Consider the following 22838-nt stretch of genomic DNA (forward strand, 5'->3'; position numbering starts at 1 on the left):
GCTTCGCAATTCATAATTCATCTCTGAAGCTGAAATGCATGGTTGGAGACAGTCAGCATTCTGCGCAGATGCTGGAATGTTAGGTTTGATAATATTTTAGTTAATGTTAAACATTAGAAACAGGGATGTTAATTCTTTGCTGTTAACCTTTTAAACAGCAATAATTTAAATCTGTGACATAATGTTATTGCAATCTCAGAAACTTGAGTAGATTCAGATGAAGAAGGACTGAATATTGGTGAAATAAACATGAATAATTTAAGATCTGCAGATGATACTATATTACCAGTAGAGAATAGTATGACTTGATGGAGATTAAAGGGAAAAAAAGGCAAAAGCAGGACTAAGACACTGAGAACATAAGAAGACAAAGATCATAACTACCAAAGAATTATATAACTTTAATGAAGACCATGAATAAATTGTTAAGGGAACTACAGTAAAAAAAAAAAAAAAACCAAAGGATTAAGAAAAGATCCTTAAATGAAAGGACGTATCTCTGGAAACCAAGGCCAAAATCAGCTGTCAGGGAATCTGATGCCTGAACTCCTTACTTACTAAGAGTCATACAAGACTTCATAGACTTCTGGGGGTAAATCAGAAGCCTTTATTTTGTCACAATTGGCATTCGTTCCAATAAAGGTTTAATTCCAGAATGAAATCAATCATTTCCAATTATACCAAAATTCATGTGAGTATCAAGGTATGTCTTTTCATTATTGCAGTAATTCCTGGCAACATTAACTTCTCTAATTCTAGGAGCTTTATTTATCTGCATTGCTTCTATATTCCATAAGCAAAAAATTAAAAATTAAAAAAAATTAAAAATTCAAACATTGGAACAGCCCAAAGTCTTACAGTTATGAGAAAAATTATGGGCACAAATGCTTAAAAATACATGAAAACTACACTGAAGTTGCAGGCAAATACTTAAGTCAGAATTCAATTCAAAATAAATTCAAAATATTTTTAAGAGTTAAAAAGAACACTGTGAATGCTTCAGTCACATTATAAAAATGCCGGATATTATAGTCTAAAAAGACACATTGAAAAAAGAAAATGGAGATAATGCATCTCTAAAATAGCAAAGTTCTTAAGAATAAAAATATATAGGGTGATGGGGAACACAATTGATTTGCATTTTGATTTATGTATTTTATGTTGTAATTTATAATAGAATTAAAAAAATAATACAAATATATTCAAGAAAATGATTTTCTTAGCCTCTAAGCATATTATGAACACATACAGAACACTTTTAAATAATGTGCTTAGCCAAGCCACATCAGCCTTGTGCCTGTTTGCATCTGTGGAGGACAATTCATGATGATTGTTGTTGCTGTCTTTTCGAAATGTAGCCTGCTGCTGCTGCCTGATTATTGTTGCCTTTTGGTGTGTGTGGCAGAGAATGAAGTTGCCTGGCAAACATGAGTTGAATTCATTTTTGCTTATCTTAGGTCCCGATATTATAGTTCTTTCAGTTGTTCTCCTTTCCCTTCCAACTATAAACTATCTTTTCTCCCAGGACCTTGGAGATTCAGCGGTCTGAAGCATCAGGAAAAAAAATGTAATGGAAACTTCTATTGTCCCTGCAGTCTTTGTAACTGCAAAGGCCTGTATCCCAGAATCTGGTGAGCTGCCGCTATGATAATAAGGTCATTGTTTTGACTATTATTATTATTATTGTAGCATGTACACCAGAATATTGCAACACCAAGGTATTGGTGCAACACCAAGGTATTGGTGCAACACCAAGGTATTGGTTAATCCTGGAACGGATTAACGTCGCTAAGCAAGGCACCACTGTATATTATTATTATTATTATTATTATTATTATTATTATTATTATTATTATTATTATTATTATTATTATTATTATTATTATTATTATTATTATTTTGTCTTGATGCTTTGCTACTGTGAAAACCCTTGCAATGGGATCTAAAATTCCTTCTCCTAAGATCCAGTGCATAACGTTTAGACCTCAGTTGGCTATAGTGACCGTTTATATTGGAGTTTAGTCACATTCCAGAATGAAAGTGTCTTGAGAGTGACTATCTGAAGAAACAAGACAAGATCGCTATGAGAGCACGTTACACTCCACAAAAATTTGTAACATCTCACTCGTGCTCCTGTGAAGTAGGTTAGGGTATATGAGACTAACACACAGTGAATTCAAGCATAGAATGGAACCCAGGTCATTTATTTATTTAGTTAGTTACTTGTAGTTAGTTACTTGTAGTTAGTTACTTGTAGTTAGTTACTTGTAGTTAGTTACTTGTAGTTAGTTACTTGTAGTTAGTTACTTGTAAGTTAGTTACTTGTTAGTTAGTTACTCATTAGGTAGTTAGTTACTTGTAGTTAGTTACTTGTAGTTAGTTACTTGTAGTTAGTTACTTGTAGTTAGTTACTTGTAGTTAGTTACTTAGTTACTTATAGCTAGTTATTTAGTTATTTGTAGTTAGTTATTTGTAGTTAGTTATTTGTAGTTATTTATAGTTATTTATAGTTAGTTATTTGTAGTTACTTAGGTCATTGCAACCACTCTAGTCCATCACTCTAAACACTGCCTTCCTACAGTATATGTGTACAGTGGTGCCTCGCTTTACGACGTTAATTCATTCCAGTGAAATCGCTGTAGAATGAAAATGTCGTCAAACGAAATAAAAAAACCCTATTGAAACGCATTGAAAACCGTTCAATGTATACCTGCTCATCCAGCGAAGATCCTCCATACAGTGGCGATTTTCTGGTGCCTGAAAATCAGTCATAAAAACAGCGGGGGGGGGGGATTTTCTTCAGCTGGTGGCCATTTCAGCTGTTTGTGATCATCATAAAGTGAAAATTGGTTCCCGAAGCAGGAAACCTGTAACTCTGGTTCTTCGAGTAGTCCTCTGTGAATTCACACTAATGGGTTAATCTGCGGCTGAGCAGAGCAGTTTTCAGTAACTTCCACAGCTTTAAGCACTTAACTCTGCCTCCAGCCCAGTGCTTCAGTTCTTAAAGAACCGACCGCCGCTGCCCAATATGCCATGGCACACATGATGGACAGCGGGGAGGAGGGCGGGACGTGTGAATTCACAGAGGACTACTCGAAGAACCAGAGTTACAGGTAGGTAACCTCTTTTCTCCTTCATGTCCTCTGTGAATACATACTAATGGGTGACTAGCAAGCTGACTAACCCGGAGGAGGGTCGTCACGAAAGTGCAGAAGCCAGAACAGCTTGCCCTACTGCAGCCTGAACCTTTAACCTGGGCAACCAGGCAGTGGGACGAGATGAAGGGAGACGGAGTGGAGCACATGGCAGCATGGTAGACATCCACGACATCCACGTGACAGAGAAAGGCCATTGAGGATGCTACTACTCTAGTAGAGTGAGCTCTCACTGATCTTGGAAGAGCAGTCCGTGCCAAACCAAAGGGAAGGCAGATGGTCTGGACCATCCAGCTAGACATGGTCTAAGAGAAAGCCGGTGTTCCGAAGGAGAGCCAGCAAAGGTGACAGAGAAACGTTGTGAGGCCCAAAAAGTGGTCGTGCAAGGCACACAATATGGCAAATCACGCTGCACGTCTAGAGTGTGCAGAGCTGTCTCCAGCAGTGAACATGGTGTGGGGAAGAAACCAGGAAGGAAAACTGGCTGGTTCAAATGGAAGACAGAAAAATACTGTAGGCAAGGAAAAGACTGGCCGAAGGGGTACTTTGCAGAAAGGAGGGCCAGCTGCTACAGCAGCTAGTCCTCCAGGCCTGCAAGCTAAAGGTACTGCCAGGAGAAAGGCAGCCTTGAGGGTTGCCAAAGAACTAACTGGAGAAACCACTGAAGTATCAGTGGCCCATAGGCAGGACGCATATTCTCCAGGCCACGGAGAAATAGCTTGCAGGTAGAACGGGCCAGAGCCAGGCAAACAAGTGAAGGAGAAACTGAAGGAGACCGTCCAGAGATGGTGGCCTAGTAGGCCAATGTCATCTTGATGAAAAGGGACAGAACACCTGCCCATATCAGGAGTAGGTCAAGGTGGAAGAAGGTATGCCAAGATGATGGCACACGTCCATTACTGTTGGGGAAGACTCCCAGCCAACAGGTAGGGGAGACTGACACTCGGTTGAACCAACTGCCCGTGTCCTGAAACCATAAGTGAGGGACCATGTTCAGTGTGATGTATCCTGCAGGTCCCAGGAGCAGGATCGAGAACCAAACTAGCAACACAACCAAGCAAGACAGTTGCCAAGAGGGCTGTTCTGTGCCAAACTCTAGAGAGGTTGTAGCTCAGGCAAGCTGAGAAGCTGTCCTCTTCTATCCTGCTAAGAGAGAAAATTGCAAACAGACAAAAACAAACCTGTTGCTTCCCAGCCTGGGAGTAGTTATAAAAAAGGTAAAAGAGATATTGTTTCTTTAAGAGAAAAGCCCTGAGGGCTGAAAAGCCCTGAGGGCTGAAACGCCTCAACGAAGAAGAACAACTAATGCCGGCTAGTATTGTATCTCCCAGGCAAAAGAAACAACTTGTTACAGGTAAATAACAAGGGGAGGTGAAGGGAAAGAAAAAGGCAAGAAAAAGATTTGTGTCTACTTGCGAAGTTCCAACAAAGCTGCTGCTACAGCAGCGGTCAGAAAAAGAACTGAAGCACTGGGCTGGAGGCGGAGTTATATAGCCAGGTGTAGGGGAGGTCCCAGCACTAAGTGCTTAAAGCTGTGGAAGTTACCAAAGACTGCTCTGCTCAGCCGCAGATTAACCCATTAGTGTGAAATGAAAAAAACTGATTTAAACCATCGTTTTGCGATCACAAAAACTTCAGTGTTAAACGGATTCATCGTTATATGGGGTAATCGTCCAGCAGGGCATGACTGTACTTCAACCAGTATTCAGTTAAACCTAGCACTGCTCCCATCCACATGACAACAGCAGCAGGGGCAGCATAAATGAATTTCCCAAATACTGGAAAGTTTTAAAGTGGTTTACCAGTCTCTCCTCTTAGTGGCATTCTAGGGATGTGCAGATTGCCCCAAACTGCACAGATGACACGGCATATAACCCACATCAGCCACACATACTTCACGAGATCTTGGCCTTTCCTGAGAAGCACCTTGAAAATTTGAAGCCCTAGTCCCAGAAACTCAAAGGCATTATGCCATGCAGAAATTTATTGCGATGACTCTTTGTTGGACAAGATAGAGACATTCCAATCAACACCACTAGATTGGGAATTTGAAATCTATACTCCTGTCCGCAGCCTCCATTTTGAAAATTGTTTTCAATAGGGAACCTGGTACATACATCTGGCCATGATTTTTGGAATGTTACTTTTTTCCCCTCCTATAATTCACTCCTCCATAGATGGATGATTTTCTGCTGCTTTGGAGGGGGGCAACGGGACAACTTTGATTAATGCTTGGAGAGTAGCTATAGTTAGGTGGGCATTTCAGAAAGTGTTGCCAGGCTAGTATGCATGCATCAATTTCAGGAAAAGACATCAAGATTTCTGCTGCCATTCAGGAGCCCTGCCTACAGTTGTCCAGTGCTCTCTTTTACACTAATGCCAAATGTCTGACCACTACATGTCTCTGCATTGGGACATGAAGTTAAGGAACATGATCTCTCATGTATTCATTAAATATATTGGGAATTTTTTTTTTTGCATTGTTCTTGTTGCTCCATAACAGAAAGAAGATTCTCAAACTGCCCATCATTCATGACTTTGGTGCACAAATAGTTACAGAAAGGGGGCTAATACAGTATTATTTAACAGATGTAAACTAGGCATCTTAGGAATGGCCATTTAAGACAGGACCATCTCAGCAAGTCTCCATTCTTGATCAATAGACCCACTTTCTTTTCCTCCTCCATAAGGTAAATAAAGTGACACATCCCAATAATGTATGTTCTTTCTAGTTTTAGTTACTGCCAGCAAACATTAAACTACTGTAGAAGATATTATGTGCTTTCCTTCATAAAAATGTTGCCCTGGTGTGTCGGAAGAAATACGAAGTTTTAAACAAAATGAATAGCAGTGATTAAAGAACAAATGGCTCCTGTTTAATTCAATCACGCAGCTACTCATTCTTAATTTCTTGCAACTGCACAAACCTTACTCAGTTAAATAGGCAAGAATATTCAAATCTTTAATAGGTGTAATTATTTTCTGCTCCACCTCTAACTTTTATTACTATATTTAAAAGAAGAAGCAAAAATGTAGAAGCATGACAACATGCTGGAAGAGGGGAATAAAATCTTAATTTCCATTTTTGTTCTCATCCAGTAGGCTGAGATGGAGAGCATCTTCTGATACCAGACATATGAAGGCTATCCAACAGGCGTTCTCCATTTCTGATTCATCACCACCCTTCATGTTTAGGAGGGCAAGAAAACCAGAGAGAAGTGATGGGGCTGGAATTCTGTCCTCTTTTTATAAGCTTTCTACCTTACTTGGAATAGCCAACAGTTAAAAAGAGAGAGCAGGGGGTTAGGAAGGAATGGCACCCTGTTGGATACAACAAGCTTTCTTTTGTATTTTTTCCCCATTAAATCAAGTATTTGCTCTTTAAATATTGTCCAAATTAGCCTCAGGCAGCACAGAGTTCAGGCCAACCAAACTACAAGTTGATTCTGCATGCTTTAGAAGCAATGTCAGCAAGGAAAAAATGTGAGAAAATACATGGGAAAGTTTTGTCAGCGGGCTAGTGAAAGCAGTGGTGGTATGACCATTAGGACAAGACAGACCCTCTTGCCATGTCAATGCCCTGGACAATAAATTTGGCGCATGTGCACAGTTTTCTTTTCTCTCGTCAGACTTCTGTCTCTTGCCTGATTCACAAATCATCTTGTAACATGTTTCTGATGCCACATTAAGTCAGGCATCAGTCCTTCAATCCAGGGATGAGCTGTGAACCCAAAATGGCTGTTTTAGGGAATAGCGATGAAGTCAGGGCGTAATCACATGGATCATTTGAATAGTTTCTTTTTCCTCCTTTTTATATCAAAATATTTGTATGTATATTCATGTGGTATACAGTATATACCACTGCACCCATTCACAAAGCTTTCAATTCAATTGGTACACTTCTTGCTATTCGTACTGCTTCTGAAAGTCACACATGCCATCTCATATAAATTGATTCATTTTCTGCCCTGTTTCTGGGTCCCCACTGCCCAAAAACTTTCCTTTAAAAAAAATATCATAAGTGCATATTGCTAAGGCAGCATGTGCATGCCATTTTCCTATCACTTCCAACTGTTAATCCATGTGGGACACGTCACTAGATAAATGTGGGGCAGCATCAAAAAGGATTTGAATTGTTGTTGAAAAGCTAGGGTCAAGATTAACTATAAGCCACACAAAAGCAGGGACTACAGGTACAATAGGGTAATCAGATCGGGGCAAAGTGCAGCCCAAGGGCCACATACGGCCCGTGAGCCGCTCCTGTCTGGCCCGCAGACAGTTTTGAACATCAAAACCATTTATAGCTTTTTGTCTGAAGTTGATCAGTTGCTTATCTTTAACATACCGCAAAAAACCTCTTTAGTATTTGTGAAGATTAACAAGTTTAAAATAAAAACAATCATAACATCACTATTTCATTTTATTTTTTAAGTAAAATTGGTTCGGACCCTGAAAACAGTTCAGATTTTTCATGTGGCCCCCCTATAAAAATTAATTGCCCACCCCTGGGGTAAGTGATACATTTGTTAACTGTTGTAGAGAAAAAAATATAAAAGAAAATGTAAGTGATTTATTGCTAAGGATTTTTAAAAAAATAGTAAAAAGGAGGGGTTACTTTCAATGGCCATGGAGCCCCAAAAACTGACCCAGTTGCAAAGAAAATAAATCAACAGCAGTGTTCACACACACCCCAAAACGATAAAGATTGAAGCGATACACGGATTGGATCCTTTTAAAAAGGCCATGCCGGCAAGGTGGAAAACAACCCATTGGCTGGCCAAATGAATCAATGTTACCTGTGCATCATGTGAACAGAAATGTATAAAATAATTTAAATAATGCAAGAAATTATATAACCGGGGTTCTTTTGGCATGTGTGACCGCATCCTCAGGTAGACAAAGAAAGTGACAATTACGCTGTATTTGGTAAAAGGCTTTCAAAATATCAATGACCTTGTTTAACACCAGTCACAATCAGTCAAAGTGCTGATTTTGTAGACATCTTGTTATCACCAACCAGCTGGTTTGCAGGGAGTGCCCTGAGGTTCGAAGCTATGTCAAGGAAAAGAACTTGGTTTAGTCAGATGCACATCTACATCATATCTGTAACCAGTCTGGATGTGTCAATTCTAATCTGACATAAAAGTTATTTCCACAGCTGTTGACAAAGGATCTTCCAAAGGATCCTTCCTAGCCAAAGGTTCTTCAGATATGGAACCCTATGGCATTTATAGCACCAAGAAAGAGTTTCTGAATGCAGATTCCTGTTCCATATCTTACCTGCTTTTCATGCAATCACTTTTTATTTTTGAGTAACAAAGCAATTCTTTACTCATGTATAAGCCCAAGTTTATTGTGTGCTTATTTGTTTCTAACACGCTCATATGGGAAATTTAATAAATACTTAATTAAAACTAATGAATGTAGCGCCATAAAATGAGACTGGAAACAGAAGTGCAATCTCTGAGATGCTCGTATTTTCTAAATGGGTATTGAAATGATTTATCATTAAGTCAAGAAAACCGTAATAAAGTTGGAAGTTATGAAATATGATACTATCAGAAAATGAAGTCTTTATATTAATTCACCAACTGGCAACCGTGAGCTGGAGCAATAAGTGATCCCTAAAATACCATGAAAGATTTTAAAAGTGGAAATTATCTAAGGAAAAAAAATAGAATTATTAGATAAAAGGAGCAATAGCATAAATTATTTTGTTCCCCCCTCCAGAAGAGCCATTTGAATTTTTATGATGCAAAGGCTGTAAAAGAAAAAGTAGAAATGTAACTTAAGGAGTCAAATAATTTGCCAGGTGATTAAATTGTTGCAATTTATTAGTGCTTTAATGCAATATTTTTCTGGGATATGAGAAAAATTTTTACACGTGCAATATACCAATTTTATAACCAGTGATCAATACTGACCTAACAGTAATAACCTGTTGCAGAATTTATAATCTTATTTTGCTCTGAGTTAACATTCTAAAGTTAGTAAGATAAAAAATAGCTTCAGTATTCATATTTTAAGAAATTCCCTACAGGTTGCAATAACTGGTCATGGGTTCCACCGGATTCAGTCGGACTTACTTATGAGGAGACCTGCATAGGACTGCACCGTTCTCAAACTAAAGTCCTTCTAAATGACATGTTCTTTCAGAATTATTTATTTTAAAAAGTCATTATGAACGGCTGAGGAAAACTTATGGCCCCAAATGTTTTCCTCTGAGTTCTAAAGGTATTAATGCACCATTATGTGGTGGTGAGAGCAATTGCAAACCAGAAGGGACGGCAGGGAGGAGAATATACCACAACGGGTTTAGAGAGTTCTTGCAGGCCTCCACATTCTTCATTCACAGTGCAGGGTGAGAGGAATCAGCCAGCACCATCATTCCCATTAGCGTTCTAACCTCTATTTAGCAGGAAATGGGCCATGCTGAGGGTCTGTGGGAGTGTCTTATTTGTTTTGCGCAGCTGTGAGGCCTCCCTCATCCTGAGTTTTATAGTTAAAATGGAGCACCATCTGGCACTTCACATAATTAAAATAGGCCAAACCATGCTTCCAAAAACACTTTAATTAAAATCCAACCAACCCCAATCTTAGCAAACATTTTCATTTCATTTGCCAACCCCCATATTTCAAACCCCCCAAAACTTTCAGCTCAGATCTAGTATAAATGGTGATAACCTAGGCTAAATGATGCTCTACAGCTATGAATTATAGTGCATCTGAGCTTTAAATAAACCTCTGTTTCTACTGTCTGTCTAGGGCTGTGAAATCAGATTGGTTGTTGTAACAAATTCAACCAACCTCCCTCCTCTGGGGATATAAATCTGAGTAGCCATGCAGCTGTACGTCCTCAATTAGCATTTCTGGGCACATTTCATACTGATTCAGACTCACAGAAACCATGTGGATGATCAAGTCATGCAGGGATATTCTGTATTGAAACTAAAAATTCCCTTTTGGGAACTACCCACACTGATCCTCAAGCATGCTTGTATTCATGAAAGATGTGTTCTTTCTTTTTGTTGAAATCCTTTCTCTTTACCTGGATAGCCATGGATCAACACTGGCCAGCAAGCACCACCACTTAATTGGTTTGTTTGTTAGAGTTACTTTAAAAGCGACTACTTCTGAGTATCTGTCTTTTTAGTAAATGTACTGAATTCAAAACTGGAATTAATCTGGCTGGTTTCCTGATTTCAGAGTTGCCTTCATCCATATCCTGGCCATACTAACCTGATTGGTGAGGAGTTTAAGGGAAGCTATGGTAATATTGGTGAGGAGTTTAAGGGAAGCTATCTGAGCATTTAACCTTGACTTTTTTCATACCCAGAAGATAACAGTTATTAAGAATGTAAGTAGTGAAGAATACAGGAAAAGGTTTTTAATGCAACCTGTCAACTTTTGCAAGACTGGAGGTATAACGTATGTCATAATTCAAAATACCAGTTATATGTGCACACATTTTACAGTAGGTATATTGAAAAGCCCCCTCATACCTCTAAACATAGGGCAAATCTTTTCAGAGAGAAAGAGTTGGACCAGATTTGGACATGTAAAACCTTTCCTATACTGATATTTTTAGTATGGAAAAATTGTATGGGAAAGATGTTTTTGCTCTAATTTATTGAGAAGTCAGAGACATGGTGGCGCTGCGGGCTAAACCGCAGAAGCCTGTGCTGCAGGGTCAGAAGTCCAAGCAGTTGTAAGATCGAATCCATGCGATGGAGTGAGCTCCCGTCGCTTGTCCCAGCTCCCGCCAACCTAGCGATTCGAAAGCATGCAAATGCAAGTAGATAAATAGGGACCACTTCAGTGGGAAGGTAACAGTGTTCCGTGTCTAAGTCACACTGGCCATGTGACCACGGAAGATTGTCTTCGGACAAACGCTGGCTCTATGGCTTGGAAACGGGGATGAGCACCGCCCCCTAGAGTCGAACACGACTGGACAAAAATTGTCAAGGGGAACCTTTACCTTTACCTATTGTGAAGTCTATAGAATACGGAAGAATTCACTGCAAAAAATCATTATTAAAACTGCTAAAGAGACAAAAATATAGGAGAGAGAGGGAATCCAGTGGCCCAGACAAACTCTATGCACCTTCAGCTCATCATTTTATATTTCCTTATATTACAAAAAGCTGGCTAGATAGCTCAGTAGTTTTAGTACCTGACTGTGGAGCCAGAGGTTAAATCAAATTAACTTGGTAATATAAAAACTGCATTAAATCCTGGTAATGTAAAAACTGCACAGTGCTCTGAGATGGTTGCCTACTGTAAATAACTAGCACTTTCTGTAACATTAATATTATAATAATACTGTGCCATTATGCCACACCTTGATAAGTCAGCTGCAGAAGAAGAGGAAGACCTAATACAGCCATGGGAGACCATGGTGGAGGGGAAATTCAGTTCCCCAATGGTCAGTGTATTTCCAGAAGCTTCTGCAAGTAGCACACTTGACAGGGAATTATCAGAAGATGAAGACAGTGCAGTATGCGAGGCCCATTTGTCCCAAAGAGGGGTTGAAAAGACTAGAAGAAAAGTACAACCAGCATTTCATTGGTGGAGACATGGGAGAGGATCTTCTCTGTTGCTGCTCCCAGACTTTGGAACTCCCTCCCAGAGGAGGCCAGGCAGACCCCATTTTAATGCCCTTCTACAAGCAGGTGAAGTCCTTTCTCTTCAGGCAGGCTTTCCCTTAGTGACTGGCTGCCTGAGTGGGGTTTTTAACAGATTGTTGTACAGTGGTGCCTCGCAAGATGAATGTAATTTGTTCCGCAAGTAGTGCTGTCTTGCGAAATTTTCGTCTTGCGAAAAGCAGTTTCCCATAGGAATGAATAGGAACCGTTCAATGCGTTCCAATGGGTGAAATACCTGCTCGTCCAGCAAAGATCCTCCATACGGTGACCATTTTCTGGTGCCTGTAATGCAAGGAACCCGTCCCTAACACAGCAGGGAGCCATTTTCTACAGCCGGCGGTCATTTTGAAACCCAACAATCAGCTGTTTGCTGATCGTTGTAAAGTGAAAAATCGGTTCCTGTAGCAGGGAACTGATCAGCGTTAAGTGAAATTCCCCCACCTAAACATTGTTTTGTGATCGCAAAAGCGATGTTAAGCGGATTCGTCGTCAAGCGGGGTAATCGTCCAGTGGGGCACCACTGTAATTCCAAATCTGAAGAACATCTTTACCTCACAGCAGTTAGGAAACCTGCCTCATCAATAGGACTTTTCTGCACTAGTTCTTTCTAACTCTGACTTTTAGACCGCTCTCCTCTTCAGCTGCTCCTGCTATCACTCTTTCTCCCTGATCAGTGAGCAGTTATATCATAAATCTCTTGCCAGGACATAGGACCTTCTCTCTCCCTATAACATGCTCTCTGTTAAAGCTGTCACAGCTTCTTCTCCTGCTGATGCAGTTGCCTACTCCATTTGGTATTCAAATAGTAGTAAAATACTGTGGGTGCAATACCTAGCCATGGTTGTAAGCAATTCCCAACTGAGCACTGATTCCTTTCAACTGATTTGGCTTCAATACAGAGCAGAAGAAGCAGCCTGCCATGCTGAAACCTCCATACGCTTCTTTACTTATATAAAATTTCCCTCCTCCTTCTACACTTGCTGTATCACCCTGTGAGGCAAACAAATAAAATAAAATAAAATAGTTGTTTTTTATATAAATCAAAACACCAACAAAACCAGCATGACCATGCTTCAGTCTCATGTAGTGGACTGATCCAAAATCATATGGCTGAAGTTCAATCTTATAAGCACAGGACCTAGGCATGATGCCAACTAAGGGTATACAGACACTTCAATGGTGCATGATCTGTAATTAAACAGAACAGATCCTGTAGTAAATAATATTGCAGAAGACAAATTGTCCATTTAATGGCCAGCACTTCTTTCCTTATTGTTGAATAATTACATTCCTGGGGGAAGATTTTTGGCTTATATATATCATGGGGCACTCAGACCATCATAAATGCATGAAACCTCTGTTCCCAGATGCACATCTAGGCCATCAGACATTAAAATGGAATTTTCACTGAAGCCTGTGCTTTTCTATTCTGGTGCTGTTGACAAAATAGCCACTAAAGCCTGTACATTCTGCTGGCATTCTTATGACTGATCATATTATTATTATTATTATTATTATTATTATTATTATTATTATTATTATTATTATTATTATTATTATTATTATTATTATTAGTAGTAGTAGTAGTAGTAGTAGTAGTAGTAGTAGTAGTAGTAGTAGTAGTAGTAGTAGTAGTAGTAGTAGTAGTAACAGATTAATCACAGGGAATTTTAATGTAGTACATTATGTCACACAATATCTGTAGCAGGTTGTAGTCACAACTGCAAAATGTTTCCCAATTATTCCTCATCAATTTCGAGTTTGTTTTTTATGTTCAGACAACACACAGCCATTACCAAATCTTTTGCTCTGCCTCCATGCTATCTCCACAACAAATTTAGCCTGCCAGGAGGCTTCTACTTTTTTTGTTCCACATTTCATCGCACATTAATTTTGCAGTGCCATCCTGTATGCACAACTGAACTGATACATTTTTGTGCTAGCTGCCATGTGTTCTCCCCCACCCCCAGTCACCTTGAACATCACACCAGACATAGTAGTAATAGAAAGAAGAAATGTATGGATCATTGACATTGCAGTTCCGGGGGTGTCAGAGTTGAAAATAAAGAATTGGAAAAAATAACAAAATACAGAGACCTAGCAATCAAAACTTCTTGCCTCTGGGAAAAAAAAACACTCTCCATAGTCATTGGGGCTTTGGGGAAAATATCAACAAATTTCACACAGTACTATAAGCAGTTACAGATCAAAGAAATCACACTACCAGAGCTACAAGAAACGGCAATATTAGGGGCAGCATACATATTGTGCCGATATTTAACAGAAACTTAGGTTTTTGGTTAAAACATGTATCTGTTATATAATACCAGTCAATGTTTTTATCGTTTTGATTGACTGTACCTGGTTAACAACAACAACAACAACAACAACAACAACAACAACAACAACAACAACAACAACAACAACAACAAAAATCTTAGAACTACAAAGCTAGAAGGAGGTCTATGTATCATCAAGTACACCCTCTGTCAGGGAAGCACAATGGAGAATTGAGCCACCAGCCTCTGACTCCATCTTTTCTTCAGTTCAAATAGCTGTCCAATATTTAACCATATGAATGTGGTGTTGCTTCATCCCAGGGGTGAAGACTGGCTCCTTGTTTCACCCCATAGTCACCCCAGATTAAATAGTCCTGATGTTCTTGCAGATATGTCCAAATATAGTTGTGCACTTGCTTAATTGTCACTGGGCAACCAGTGTGGTGTAGACTAGAGGATAGAATAATAGACTATGACTTGGGTTCAGTTCCCCGGCTCTGCCATGGAAACTCACCAGTGTATGGAACTGGTAAAACTACTCCTTAAATATTTCACTTAATTTGAAAGTCCTATTAGAATTGTAGGTCATTTTAACTTAATAGCATATAGCAACAATTGTCACATAGGGCTAGTGCAGAGTAGTGGATAGATTAGGACTCGGGAGACTTGGGTTTGACTCTACCGCTCAGCCATTGACACTCAAGGAGTGGGGAACTGATAAACCACTTCTTATATATCTCACTTACTTTGAAAGTCCATTATGATTAAATGTATAAAACTGATCCCTATTATTGTTGCATTATGTGTTGCCATGAAATGATTAACTCCTATTATGTTTCCTTTTTGTCTTTTTGTAGATGCCATATGCTTGATAGACTAAAGTTGGTTACAAGTCAGTTCTGACTTGACACACAGAACACATAGAATTATCACATATGCTGTTCTACTGTCAATTTTATCAAGATGGTAGAGGACAGTTAATTCATTCAATATAATAGCATTTCCAAGTTTTGTGATGTGTAATTACTTTAACCTCTATGGAAAGACAGAAAATTAAAATTACTAAGAAGGTTGCAATATTTGAAAAAGTAGCCACGAGACCAAAGATGCTAGTTAACTGTTGATAATGTAAAGCTGATTAATATATGACATGCGACAAAAAATCTTATGTGATACCATTTAAACCGGAATTATTCTCATTGAATGTTATGACTGAAATTGTAGATAAAGAAATTAGATATTTGATAATACATGTAATTATGGCAGTGAGGATACTATATGGAAAATATTGGAAGAAAGAAGAGGTACCATCTCTGGAGAAACTGATAGAAAATATACTGGAAGTGGCAGAGATGGATGTTTTAACAGAAGCATTAAATGAAAAATTATCTCAAAAAGGACTTTAAAAATGGGAACGGTTTTATAACTGGATCTGAAATATGGACTTGGAAGTATACGTAAAAGAAGTATAAGATCCAAAGGAATGGAAAGAGTTGTAAAGACAGATGGTCTGGTAAAATTGTTAGATCGTTTACCTATGTTTAACATAACTAAGTAAGTAGATGTAAGAATACTCTTTAGTTCTCTGGATTTTTACCCTTTCCCCACCCTTATTCCTTCCTTCCTTATTCCCCTGTATCCACACCCCAACCCTTACCCTTATTGAAAATGAATTAAAAAATGTAAAGCTGATCCCTATTATTGTTATTGTTTGTATCATCATGCTATGATTAATCATATTTACCTTTTGACTTTTTGTAAATGTCATATATTCAATAGACTAAATTGATTGATTGATTGGTTGATCTATGATGCAGTAGCCTTCTGAAAATGAGAAAATATACATTTTACAAGGATGAAAAACATTACTCCTATTTCCTTTGAACAAACAGATCTAGTTCTAAACTAAAGAGGGAACTGCTGCAAATTTCAAGATCAGAGGTTTATCCAACTGCCTTGAGACATTGTCTCTAGCATGTCTGAGATTCATTTTTTAAAAATAATGTTTTCTGAAAAAAATATGCTTTGCACAAAACTTCATTCTGTAGACAAACTACTTTTTTTTTGTCACACACATGTATGTATGCAAATAAATCAATCTAACATGTGAGTTAAAATAAACAACCCTCTGGCAGAAGAGTGTTTTACCTAGCTTCCAACCAAAATAACATACTTCTTTGTCAAAACAATCTGCACTTCTAATTGAATCATGTAGTCACTTAAAAAAAAAACAACCTATTTATCACATGCTAAATCTGATTCAACTATAATTCTTTTTCCTAATGTAACTGGATGCAAGTCACACTTCTTTTGGTATAGGGGGTTCTCCATAAATGCTATGTACTGTTGTTTGCTTTGCTTCTTCTGTTGTTTGCTTTGCTATGTACTGTTGTTTGCTTTTTGCTTCTTCCATTATGCTTGTTAATACTTCTTGTAGCCTCTTATAATTTCTCCATTCTCCGTCTTCCTTCCTATCCCACTTTCTCTGCCACATGGCACCTTTGTTTGACTTCCCTTCCTTTTATCTCCCCACTTCTACACCGTATGCTGTGCTGGAGCATCCCCACCCCTCACTCCTCTTCATGTGTATGGCCAAAATCCTGGGCTGGTTGCCATCTCATGCACTGAGTTCACCAAACAAGACAGTAATGGCATTGTGTGTTTTTGTTGTCCTTCAGGCTTAGGTTGTCTAAAAATTACAGTGGGGTCTCTACTTAAGAACTTAATCCGTATTGGAAGGTGGTTCTCAAGTGGAAAAGTTCTTATGTAGAATCTGCATTTCCCATAGGAATGCATTGAAAACCATTTAATCTGTATCTGCTCTTTTCCGTCCATAGAAACTAATGGGAAGCTGCTATTCCGCCTTCTACCACGAGAGGGGGAATTTTTTTTTCTTTTCTTTTTCCCCTTAGGTCAGGGAACAGTGTTAAAAGCACTTCTGACGAAGCTAATTTTGAAGCAATGGACTGAAAACCAATTAATCTGTTCTGGCTGTTTTTTTGTTATGTAGAGGTACGTTCGTACATTGAAGCATTAGTTCCCATAGGAACTAATGCAAAGCTGGTTAATACGTACTCTACCACTAGGGGGAGAATTTTTTTTAACCTAAGATGACCTAAGGTTAAAAAAAGAGCAGGAAAGGTTTTTTTTTCCTGTTCTTATCTTGGATTTCTGTTCTCAAGTAGAAGCAAAATTTAGCAAATGGAGCTGTTCTTAAGTGGAATTGTTCTTAAGTAGGGACGTTCTTAAGTAGAGACCCCACTGTAATGTTTATGATTGTTTGTAAATGAATTGCCTCCTTCTACCTCTCCACCACCACACTTTTAAGAAAAGCCAACCAAGAACTAGGGAGGGACGAAAGAAGTAGGATATATTGTGGGAAATCCTACCATGGAGCAAGGTAAGAAGAACATCATCTGAATGTCAGTAAAATTTCCAAAAAGATCACTGTACAACTTGGGCCTTAAGACAGAATAAATGTTCTGTCAGGAAGAGCTCTCAGTTCAGCCTTTAGTATTGAACCGGAATTGTAACAGCAGCAGCAGCAGCTTAATATTCCTGCAGATTTTTAAACAGTATCCCTATGTGGGCTATCATGGTTGATCCTTTGGGTTACTCAGGTGCTTTCTGCACACCAGGCCCACTGCTTGTAAAAGTCAGATATATTTTTTAAATAAGTAATAAAAATACTGTTTGGTTGCATTTGAGAAATGAGAAATATGTTTCTTTTCCAAAATGTGACCAGTGTTATAATTAACTACTGTGGGGACTTGGAATATAACTACTCAAAATTCCCTTAACAAATAACTTTCCAAACTCTCCTTCCTATACCAACATGTTTCCCTTTTCACTCCTTAGTATTCCATTTATCCTTCTGAAACTTAGCAGCTTTCTGACCTACAAATACCTCAATGACTTTTGCAAATTATATAAAAATCTCCCCCTCCGGAAAATAGGAAGAGAAGTGAATCATCCTTCATTCCCCAGTATTTTTTACTCCCCTTCCACATGGACTGCTGCATTTACATGTCTGAAATTTTGCCAGCCTCTTATTTGCAAATGCCTCTACACTGGCTGTCATTTTCATATCAAGGGTCCACAAGGAACACAGAGGGATTAAGTGTTTATATCTCCCTAAAAATTTAAAGGATACCCTAGAATATTTTCATTTGAACCTTGATAACCATTATAGGTCCAGGAGAGGCAACAGTGTCTGCACATTTCTTTGTATCATGCCATGGTGTGTGTGTGTGTGTGTGTGTGTGTGTGTGTGTGTGTGTGTGTGTGTGTGTGTGTGTGTTTGTGTGTGTGTGTGTGTGTGAGAGAGAGAGTGAGAGTGAGAGTGAGAGTGAGAGAGAGAGAGAGAGAGAGAGAGAGAGAGAGAGAGAAGCAGGAATGGTGGTCAGATAAGCAGAAACTGACCTTTGGACCTAAATCAACAGCACTCAGAGAAGCTCAGAGAAGCCGTAGAATCTTGGCGCAAAGCTTCCTTCCATTTGCTAGAAGTCTTGCAAGCACTCACAGTAGCCCCATGGACTTAAGCATTTAAATAAATATCAAAGTTCAGCCCTGGGACTCCATTCTGACAAGCCTGTTGCCTGGGTTTGGCATATTTAAGTACCTTTGAGGGTCAACATCTCTGCAAAAGGGAATGTCTGCCTCAGAAGCCCCTGTCACATACTTTCCTTCTAGTGCATTCTGCGCAGCTGTCCTCTCCAAAAGCATAACAAGTAACAAAAACAAGGAGATCATGAAGCAGCTTTCAGAGAAATAGGTAGAGGTGACAGCAGCAAGACAGTGGGCAAACATGGGGGAGAAGACTGAATTTTCATAACCACAAATCTGGAACTGACTCCATCCAGAAAGCACACAACTTTTAATGCTTATTTATTAACAGCAGTTCTGCCTGGAATGATGATGATGATGCTTTTATACTTCCTGATAAGTTAGTTGACAGTTTTCTTTCCTGAGCCAACTATGCATGAAGGAAGCTTTAGAAGTCTGACAGCCACTATTGAATTTATTCTGAAGTTCCAGCATGGTGTTTTCATCCTAATTATTCCCACATTCCACTATTAAAAGGCAAACAAGCCCCCAAACCCAAACAGTCAGGGTCCCTGCTGAGACAGAATATCCTGCCTCAGTATGAAAAAGCTCTTGAATCATATTTATTTTTCAGTAAGTTTACACTTATGAAACTCTACAGTTTTTCCCATTCTGCTGTCCCCTGAGATATTTTTCTGAAGCTCTTGAGGAAAATGCTGTCTGATCGGTATAATAATATTACCTTTCAGGTTATTGTTTTTGTTTGACTTTGGGGTATTTCAAGCCTTGCTTCCTCCATTTAAATTAAAATGAAGAGTTAGATATAAGCAGGCAGCAGTGCCTGAATCGCATTCATGGGTGTCATAAATATTCAACAAAAAGTGCTAGTATCTGGAGTGACTGCAGTGCCATATTTAAGCTAGCTAGACCTGGGTTTAAATCTTACTCAGTTTCCACATTTGTGTGGCAGCAAAATATGGATTTGCCACCTTGAGATTCAGGAAGAAGCTATGGGTGTACCTATGATACACATTTCTAAACAATAAAGATCATTTCAGCTAAAATGTTTCATTTGGTATAAACTTTGGTGGACTGTAGCCCTCTTTTTCAAACATGCTTCTTCATGAGGCTACAGTCCAAAAAGTCTGTGCTCAACATACTGTACCTTATTAGCCTTTGTGGTACCAGAAAACTGCCGTGTCTACCTCCTTGAATATCTCTTGAGCATGGTATCTCCCCTGATGGGTAAGTATATCCCTTGGATATTTGTAAACATGCTCACCTCCTTCATACCTTACATACTTGTACTTGAAAAAGGTGATCTAAGGATTTGCCTTGTTCACTGATGTACTTCAGGTAAGGGAGCCCTGTTCCTTCAGTTGCCATTGAACTTACTTAAGTCGCATGAACAGTAAAGCTTAGCTCTCTATCAGTCACTTTCTAAATTGCACTGTGCAGGGTATTATTTGGGCAACGATAGCTGTCATTTGACACTTTGTCCAACACTGCTGTGTGGGTTGGGCATGTCAGTGAAAAGAGGTAGTTTCTGGTAAATTTAGAAGGGCAATTTATGAACATAAAAGTCATAGTTGTGGGAAGAACAATGGCCATTCAACCACAGTGCATCTGGTATTGTATACACATTAGGAACTGTCTTCCATTTTGATCTGTCCTTGGATGCAATTATTCATTTGATGAACGTCAATTGTTATAAGAGGGCAATTTTCAGGCAGCAACTGAATGGAGAAGAACTGGTTTATGGGGCTTTACTTTAGGAAATGAGCACAATGTTCAATTACTCCATGCCATTAAAAACACAAAGCCTTTAAAATGTACAATATTGCTTGTATTTAATTAAAATCTGTTGCTATGGATAGCTTTGATCTTACAATAACTTTTGTATGTTTTCTACTGCAACCCCTTAAAATAGAATGTTCTTGAGTTATTCCATGTCTGAACTACCCTGTGGAATTATAGAGATGTCTATTTTCACCTTCACTGTTTTCAAGTGTCGTTAAAAGAATAAAATGTTTGCAAAAGATCCCCAGGCATTGAGTATGAAGCTACTTCAGTAGCCCTGCCAACCTAACTTCCCCCTAACTTCAAAAGGATTTCAGTTTAGATATAGGTTAAACATAAGTACAGTTCAGAAAAGGAATACAGTAGAGGATTTGCAGAATTTTTTGAGATTTTCCAGAAAACTGTGGAGAAAGACCAATTGGGAGAAGCCTTGTACAGTCATCCTTGGTGATTTCTTAGGCTCCATAATAAACCTGCCCTTGTACAATGGTAAGGACAGGACAGCGTGAAACAATTCCAGAAGGCAGGTGAGCTTGAAGGTCAAGTGCAGATCCAGCGATATGACATTCATCACTTAGAACCCAGTTGGCAGTGGCTTGAAGTGCCTTTTATCAGCTTCTGGTGGTATACCAGCTGCAGCCCTTCTTGGACAGGAATAGCTTGACCACCATAGACCAGAAACTGGTGCCCTCACAGATGGATTACATCAAGGTTCTGTATGTGAAGCTAGCCTTAAGACTGGTCTGTAGGCTACAGATGGTGCATAATACTTTGGCTAAGGGTCTGAGCCAGGTGACCTACCAAGAGCACATAATGTATCTGCTAAAAGTATTGCATAGGCTGCCAATTGCAATTTGCTATAGGGAGAAAGTTAAGGCAGTAAGAGCTTCATCCCTTGCTTCCTGTACCACTGTTACTCTTTGACCCTTGGAAATCTTTCTAACTAAATATGTATTCAGGTGCTCAAAAATCTTAACAAGAGTTACTTTAAAAGCATGTGCTCCCCTTTTCAGGCTCTCTCTTTCCATTTCAGCAAAGCAATAAACTGGGAAGCGGGGCTAGAAATATCTCCCTGCTCATGCTTTAAAATTAGCCCCTCTGGGAGTGCTTGAACAGTTTAATGTAGTAGTACAGTGGTACAGCCTAGATTGCAGTAATAGAAGCTGCCAAACTAAGGATAGACACATAAAAATAATCTTTATCTAAGTATATACACTTTCTGAAAATTGTGGCCAGTAGGATGATTTTATATTGGCTTTATTTTTGTTTTTTTTTAAAAATTTCCAGACACCCTTCCTCATTCTGCTGCCCCCAATGGATCCCCATGGTGAAGGGGACCCCAAGGCAGCCTTGGGACCTTTGAAGAGAGGACTGGGCATTTTTAATTGCCCTCCCCAAGAACCCTCCACTGCTGATGACATCATCAGCGTGATGTAGTATAATATTTGGCAACAGTATTTGAGCCATTATGTAGTACTCATGTTTTCCATTTCTGTGGTATAATAGCAATTGTATACAATATACAATATGTAGTACATATGCATCATATATTGTATACCATTGCTATTATACCACAGAAATGGAAAACATAAGGGCAAACACTATAAGTCATAACCTACTCTCTTCCCTTTCAGCATAGCTTGATAGAACGCGATAGGGCTTCAGAAGCCATACACAATCCTCAGGTGTTAGATGTGATCCTTTGGCCATCATTTAACTGTCTTTGGTAAAGTAGCCAGGATTTTTTCAGAATCATCTGTCACACTGCAACAAATATCTTTGCCAGTATAATAACTTCCATAGTAATTATTTCTTTGCCTGTAAATGTCTTTCTTAAATTCTACTGCTGGCTCTTGAAATGTCCATTATCCTCTGGAGAGCAACAGGAGAGATTACGTGTATCCTTAAAAGCTGTATCTTCAGGGACATCATAGGAAACTTGTTAAATAAAGGATTAAAAAAGAGATGCATTTTCCTCTTGGAATCATTCTAATTTTACAGAGCTGCAGTTAAATAGCATCATACTCCCTTGCACATTTTAACTGTGAAGAGACAGCAGTAACCCATTCCGTGTTCTGTTGACTTACTATCACTATCTTGGCTGTAACAGTGAGTAAGGATAGAAACCTAGAAAGCTGCTTTAGATCAGTACTCCATCTAGCTCAGGATTGTCAAGCACAATGCGAAGAGACAAACCGGTGTTCCATGCTTGGTTCTTTCCTAACTGTATAATAAATAGCTAGAGAACCTGTTGAAAAACAGCCCTGACAATTGCTTTGTGTTTGGATAAGACATGGTGTGCCGATGACACATGAAGTCAGCTTCTGAGATTTTTTTTTTCTTGCTTGTTGTCTGTTTGTGAATGGTAGTGAACACAAGAGAGGATTCTGCAGGACATCTTGATGGTGATACCA

Source organism: Pogona vitticeps, chromosome 6, assembly GCF_051106095.1.
Source record: "Pogona vitticeps strain Pit_001003342236 chromosome 6, PviZW2.1, whole genome shotgun sequence".
Taxonomy (NCBI): Eukaryota; Metazoa; Chordata; class Lepidosauria; order Squamata; family Agamidae; genus Pogona; species Pogona vitticeps.